Source organism: Galeopterus variegatus, unplaced genomic scaffold, assembly GCF_000696425.1.
Source record: "Galeopterus variegatus unplaced genomic scaffold, G_variegatus-3.0.2 Scaffold407, whole genome shotgun sequence".
NCBI lineage: Eukaryota > Metazoa > Chordata > Mammalia > Dermoptera > Cynocephalidae > Galeopterus > Galeopterus variegatus.
In genome coordinates this window covers 273399-281042 of record NW_007726518.1, presented here as the reverse complement: position 1 = coordinate 281042, position 7644 = coordinate 273399, and positions in this window count along the sequence as shown.

The window sequence follows — 7644 nt, the reverse complement described above, 5'->3', positions numbered from 1 at the left end:
CCCCCCCCCCGCCGGCCTTCTTGCACTGCTCTCACTTAACACCTAGGTCTCCCTTCACAGCCAGGAGGTAGTGGTTAAAATGATACTTATTCTGTTTATCTCTGGCTAGTGGTCTGAGTTTTTAAATAAAAAAATACTAATGTAAGTATGCACACCTAAGCTGTCATCAGGGGAAACAGCCACAGGCAAAAATAAATGTATAGGATTCAGATGCTGGCAATCTCAACAAATTCTGTAACACTGGAGCCTTCCTTTGTAGAGCAGCATTTTTTCAGGTGACCAGTAAACAACAGTTGATGTTTTGTTGAATCTACAACCAGGTGGCTGAAGTGACTGCGGAGCTCAAGGACTGCCCCTCTTCAGTTATCCTAAGGGGGTCCCCAGAAGCTCTGCAGCACAGCTACAACCCAAGGCCCCAGCAAAGCCCAGACAGGTCACCCTCACAAGGCACCTACATCCACCCACTCAACCAACATGACTGTGAACCCAGCCTGTCAGGGACAGAAGCCGAACCCGGCTTGAATAGGAGCTCCTTAAGGGCAGGAGTCAAGTGGGAATCCACGAAATGACCACTAAGGAATTCTATTAGTGATCCCTCAAGCCCCTCTGTTGTGTGGGGCCACCCTCCCGAGGGGCAGCGTGGAGCACAGGCTGGCTGGTCCACGGCAAGCACAGGAGGCCCCGCTGGCAGCCTGGGGCCCCCAGACACTCCTCCAATGTTCGGACCAGGGTGTTCGCCCTAGAAAAACAGGCCCATTCACAAAAGCACACAACCTGACAATGCTCCTATCAAAAAGCTGCATCTAGCTCTTCCAGGACTGGAAAAGATAGGGGCTTATTTGGAAACTAACCAAATTAGAATATATCTTTCTAGGCAGTTATAAAAACTTTTTTAAGCCAGCACATTTAATATTCTTCTTATGAGTTAAGCAGGTATACAGTCACACACACATTATTATAGACCAAATGTTTGTGTCCGCCCTAAAATTCATATGTTGATGCCCTAAACCCCACTGTGATAGTATTTGGAGGTGGGGCCTTTGGGAGGTCATTAGGTCATGAGGGTGGAGCCCTCATGAATGGGATTAGTGCCCTTAGAAAAGGAACCCCAGAGAGCTCTCTAGCTCCCTTTCCAGCATGTGAGGATACAAAGAGGAATCCATAGTCTGTAACCTGGAAGAGGGCCCTCGCCCCCATCCTGATCTCAGACTTCCAGCCTCCAGAAGTGTGAGAAAATAAATGTCTGTTGTTTATAAGCCACTCGGTCTATGACCTTTTGTTATAGAAGCCCAAACTACAAAACACACACACTGTCTCTCTCTCTGTCTCTGTCTCTCTCTCTCTCATGGGCACTTAAGGTCAGAACTCCTTAAAGGGAAAAAAAATCCAAAACCCAAATGCCCACCTGTTCCTTTAACTTCAGTGATGTGCTTCCCCTTCCTCGTGAGATGGAGATACAGAACTCGGAAAGGATTACCACCAGTCATCATAAAAAAACCATGATATAGCTCCATGAACCAAAAACGTGATGCCTGCCCTTCCTGCTACAAGGAGGACCTATTCACTGCCACAGGGAGTGCCCTGTAAGCTGGTAGTAGTAACCCACCGGTGCTCATCTCTGCCCCCTGTAACCTTGCCAGATCCTTCCAAGGTATGTCATAATGCCTTCCCCCTCACCATCTATCCTCAGGAAGCCTGCAATGGACAAGAAGGCTCAGGGTAGGTGGCCAACCTTCACCAGCCCTTCTTACTTTGTAACTTGCCTCCTAAGTTAAGCCTCTTACCACGCAAACTCATCATCAGCATAGTTAACAAGCAGAGGTATTTGCATATTTTGATGACCGATAAAGAATACTTCACCTCGGACCAAAATAGCATCATGCCACCTTATTAACCAAGCAGACACTCAGTAAGAGATCAGCGGACCTCAAAACATGAGCATTAGGTGCTGATATCATCTAACGTAAGTGTCTGTATCTAGTCTCTAGGTTGAGTATACACACAGGGCTGTCTTGTCCGATGATTACAAGTTAGGCCTTTCCATACTGGCCACACTTTTGAGGCCGATGTGGTTCACACTTAATGCTTGTGTGTAAATCAGCCTCCCAAAAAGCACCTAGACTCAGCTTACAATATCCTTTGAAGGCTCAACTCTGAGTAAGGAAATCATAATCCGTGACAGCACAATTGCATATCTGGAGAAAACTACTTGGACCAAATTAATCCACTAGTCATTAAGGGATAGCGGTTCATCTGCAGGTACAAGTCACCATATACCCCTGGGACCCAGAACTGATCACGGTGTACTATTATAATAAATCCACTTCTACCAAAAGCTTAAGGAAAGGTCACTGGGGGAAAAAGAGAAGAAAAACATCACACAGAACAACACTGGCTGGGGTGACAGAGGACTGGGAGAGGCAGGACCCAGAGAGCCAGCATTTCTTAAGCATGAAAGGGTCATTGAACCTATTTCCAGGCAGGAAGGGACAGTGGCCAACCATCCAAACCAAATAACCGGAGGGACGCGGGCCCGGCAGCCTGACGATGCTGAAAAGGCCTCCTAGCTAATGCTTCGTCATCATCCTGGTCGGCAGCAAGGACCCCAGGAGAGCAAGGGGCGAAGTGGGAGCCATGTGTAGTCAGGGCACCTCCATCGGCTCTCTGGAAGAGGTCCTGTCTCTCCTTACCCCAGTGAGAAGAGTGCTTCAGAGAGAGTGCAGGGGGGAAGAAGGCGGTGGCTTGCTGCTGTCCCTGCTGATCAGTGAGGCTGACAGGGTCACTCTGAGGTCCAGCAGGGCAAGCTGATCAAGGCTGATCCCCTTATGGAGTTTCCTGGGGCAGCAGCTCAGCCCAGAGGACAACATGAGGCAGTGAGAACTGCAGCGGAGAGCTCTGGCCCGAGAGTTAGCCCCAGCCTGTGGTGTGGAAGGTGACACCTGGCCTCCAGCTGTGTCCTCCGTATAAAGCCAAGAAGTCAGTCTAGATCTGTGCTCTTACCCTGGCTGCACACTGGAGGTTTGGTTCCCCATACTGGCCAGTCACCGCCCACTCCCCCACTCCCCAAAAATCACTGAAGTCTGGGTCCCCCCTCTAGAAATTCTGATGCACTGGTCTGGGTGTGGCTGGGTAAGGGGGTTTTAAGAGCTCGCAGGGGATTCTAATGAGGACAGTTGAGCCCCACTGAATCAGGTTATCTCCAGCATCCTACCCAGGTCAGAGATGGGTTAGAGTCTATCCCCAAGCCTACTTACCCTCCTGCATCAGCAAACTTAGGATGGAAATGGTTATAACCAACTTGAATACTAAGTTGTCTCCTCGATCCCTGGGAAAGGGGGACACGGAGCCTGGAGAGCTGAGGCTAGGGAAAGACCAAAAGGTCTTCAAGTATAAACAGGTGAGTCATGCATATAATACACACATTACATGGATGCACAAATGAGTGAAGAACCAGTCCTGTTTTCTCTGGGAGTGAGACATAAGCTCTGAGAGCGCAAAGGGACCTTGGTGAACATGCAGGACAGCCATCTCCCTACTCACAAACAGGCAGTTTCCTCTACGGCTCTAGTTTTCTCTAGGTAATAATCCGCCTTCCGGCTGCCATTTGGGCCACTGGATGGCACAGTCACCTTGTTACATGTGTGCAGGAAGTGAGGGCATGTGATACCTTGATAACACAGGTGATGGGCAAGCTGAGGTCACGACTTCACATCCATTCAGACAGTTGTTATGGCCAAAAAAACCCAATCATAGAAATAACTTATTAACAGTCACAGAACATGCCCACGCTTGTGATTTATTGGCTTTGATACTTGTGTCTTTCTCCCACCCACTGACCTCCCTGCCCCAAACAAATGGAACCACACCAGACACTGCACTGCTCAGGGGGGGACCACGCCGTTCTCTCCTGGGCACCCCAAGGGAGGGACTATGCTCAGCAAACAGCAGGTACTCAGTCAAGGCAGGCTGAATAAAGTACCGAAATCCATCTCGTGGCTGGGTATTCCTGGACTTTTCCCACAGGAAACCTGACTTCTACATTGTGCTTTTCCATACAGTGATTAGAGGATTCTCTCTAGTAAGAGTTCCCAGTCTGGTGAGTGGAGCCCAGAAACTATCCGCAGAAAGCTTCCCAACACCTCAGCACAGCAAGGTTGTGGGGAAGGAGCAGGCCGGACAGTGAGAAGTCCCACTTCGGCCTTGCAGACTCGGGGAGCCGACGTCTCTTAGTTTCCTTCACTGTCAAGGTCTCAAAGCCTCAAGGAACCCAATCTGGACCGAGCAAGAAAAGGCTTGGGGCTCACTATCCTAGCATGCAAGCTGGCCTTTTTGGCAGCTAGAAAATCCCTCTGTAAAATGTGATAAGATCTCACACTCCCTGGGTTGAAGCCTCTATTCCCTGGTTCTTGTATTCTCACATCACAGGCATGTTCTTTGGCTCTAGAAGTAGTAGTGTTCAGCTCACAAGGAAAAGGTAGTCCTACAAAGTAGGACAGAAATCTGTCATCTGTAACTGATTTACTATGGAAGCCTACTACTTACACGAGCCCTAACGTGAAGAACTATGTATAAACCCAAGAATTATACCATCATTTATATACCTTTTGTGAAAATGCTGGTTTTCAAATACTAGGCTCTCTTCAAAGCCAAATGCACTTCTAACAACCTACTGTTACCTCTGTTTTAAGTTGCTGAGGGCCACAACACCATGAACTTACTCTCTGTAGTCACCAAATAAGTTATGATAATGTTGTTCAAGAGCTAGAAAATTTTAAAGCCAACATTCCAGATGCTCCTTTAGCAGAAGTCAAATCAACTTGTGCTCACTTAACAAGCAAACTGTTTTGTACCAATACATATGTATTCACAGATGAAGAAAGAAAAGTCAGCTATCACCTCTTAATAGAAGCTCCTCAGAGTCTTAAAGCAAAACAGCCTTAGCTTCAGACTGAGGACGCATTCATTAGACACGTGCTTAGCTTTATTTTCCGTGGATCTAAAGTTTTGTCCAGCAGCAAAGCTGCTAATGATATTAAGCCTGGCCCTGACTTGCTCACCTGGCAACAGCTGCTTGTTAGACCCTGGAAGACACCCCAGGGGAGAGCCGTGGAATCTGACATTACAGTGGCTTGCTGGCTGGACCAAGTCACCATGCTGGGTGACCTGCCAAGCATCCAGTCTGAACCAGTCAGCTGCCACCCACCACACCTTGGAGCAAAGGGCACACAGCTGGCCTCCTTCATGCAAGAAAACCTCCTCCTTCAGCCTCAGCTAACATGCCTGCAGCCAGATCCATACCCAGAACAGAGACTAAAGCAATTCAAAATCCCCAGAGGAGTCACTGGGGTCATCCTTATAAAGGAAGGAAGAAAGGATTATCTTTAAGAAAAGGAGGGATGGTTAGATTTTTTTTTAAAAAACAGACAAAATGCTATGAAACTGATTCTGAATCTGGCTACATTTTAAAGTCTCCAGCTGATGAATCAGGCAAAAACCAAATGAAAACCAAAACCAATATACCAAGAGTTGTCAATCAGCTTGTTCAAATAAGATCTGTTTCTACATTTTTACAGCCGGGTCAAGAAAGTGACTCTTTAAATGTTGACAGAGAACACAAAAGGCACTTGGCTTGCCCAAGTTTACTTTTGTTTCAAGGGTTCTCATTAGACTTGGCAAATCCTGGAAAATCAAGGTATGAGGTCATCTCAGTGTCTGGGGCCGTTTAGAGCAGACAGACTTGTTACCATGATTTACTAACTGGCCAGGTATTCATCCCTGAAGATCCCCCCGTCCACCCTGCCCGCTGTCACCCCACTCATCTTACAAAACTCTCTTCCCTCTTGTCAGTCCCCAATTTGAAGATCCCCGGTGATTCCCTCTGGGAACAAGTTTAAACTCTTTTGACAAAGGGACTAGAGGAGAGGTCAGAAAACAGCAGCAGACACAGCACACCGGGCTACCCTGAAGGCACCTGCCCAGTCTCCTGGGACATCCTTGAGGTCTCAGGAAATCCAGGGGCCAGCCCAGGGCCACATTGATCAAATGTGCAGAAGAGCAGAAATCAGGAGAAGCAGGTATATTTGGTTGAAAGAAGTCAAGATCCAGAAAGGTTTCATATAGCTCCTGCTGCAGAACACACCGGATACCCATGGGGAGGGGGTGACAAGTGAGGGCCTGGCTCCACGGTCAGGAGAGCTCAGATGCCACCAGGAGATATTTAATTAGAAACAGGGGAGCCAGCAGGGTTGTCCATGGGGCTAGTGACATCCAGGTCGGTATTGAAGGGATGCTGGGAGGCTGCTTCCCTAGTAGGGACAACAGCATACACGCTCCCCTGAGCTTCTCCCTGGTTTCCAGCTTGACCTTTCTCTGTTCTGAAGGGCCTTCAGCAGAAATGGATTTTGACAGTTAGGAAACGGCATGCAATTATTTATGGCAAATTCGGGATTGATAGGGTTTCATAAATCTTTCTTTTCTAGGAGCTTTTCAGATTAACTATGGTCCGTGCTCAATAGCAGGTGACAGAAACAGAGACTGATGCCTTCCTGCTCTATCCAGCTTCACACAACAGCGTCCTGTTCCCCACCGAGAGGCCCGAATTACCTGATTCCTTTCTGGAAGGCTTTTAGAAAATGCCTGTTTCTCTTTGGCCACCGATGTTCATTTCCTTAGTGAAAGCTGAATGGGCACTGGGCGCAGCTGAATTGCTGGCCTCATAACAAGGGGTTTGTGGGTACAGGATGCCAAAGAGTGCCAAAGGGTACCAAAGGTTGCCAAATCCTAGTTCAAAAGAAAACTCACTATCTGCTTCACCTTCTCTTTATCCACCCAAATCCCACCTCCCTCCTGAGACAGAGTAGTGCTACCTACTCCGCGAAACTGTCCCTGACCTTTTATGAATTCCTACAACATTTGGTAACTTTACTACATTTGGAAATATTCGTAATAGAATATTAATATTCTATGAATATTAATAGACATATTAATATCTAACTAAATACTCATAGACTGGTTGGTTTTATTCTTATTATTTTACATTTATTTATCTTCAACCTGATTGCAGATACCTTGCAGACAGATAACTGTGTCTTTCCTTCTTTGAAACCCCTTCAGTGACTAGCACATTACCTGGTAGTAGGTGCTCAATATAAATACTTAAGCATAACAGGAACAATTCTACAGCTACACCTGGCCCAGGAGGGGCAAGGATGAACCTCAAAGGCCCTAGGGAGTCAGATTACCATTTCTCCTCTGAGACCCTTGGCAAGCAAGAATCCCAGGCAGAAGCCCATGCCAAATCAGGAATGAGGTCAAAAACCAAAGCCAAGACCTGAGAGATCACCTAAAACACGGATGTTCAAACTTGTTTTGAACAGCTGAATGCCTTTTTTCCCAACTAAATCTTACACCAAATCCCAAAATATAAAAGAGTAGAACAATTAAAATTTTATAAACTTGAGTGTATAATACTTACTTATAACTCAATCGCCATTGCAGCAGTGAAGCTATTTTGTTATACAAACAAGCCTGAAAACAGAAGTTACACATAACATTTCTAGTCCAAGGCCAGTAGGGATAAAAGGTTGTACAGTAGGGATATAATTCCCATTCATTGACAGCGATAAGGAGGTGCCTATGGGAACC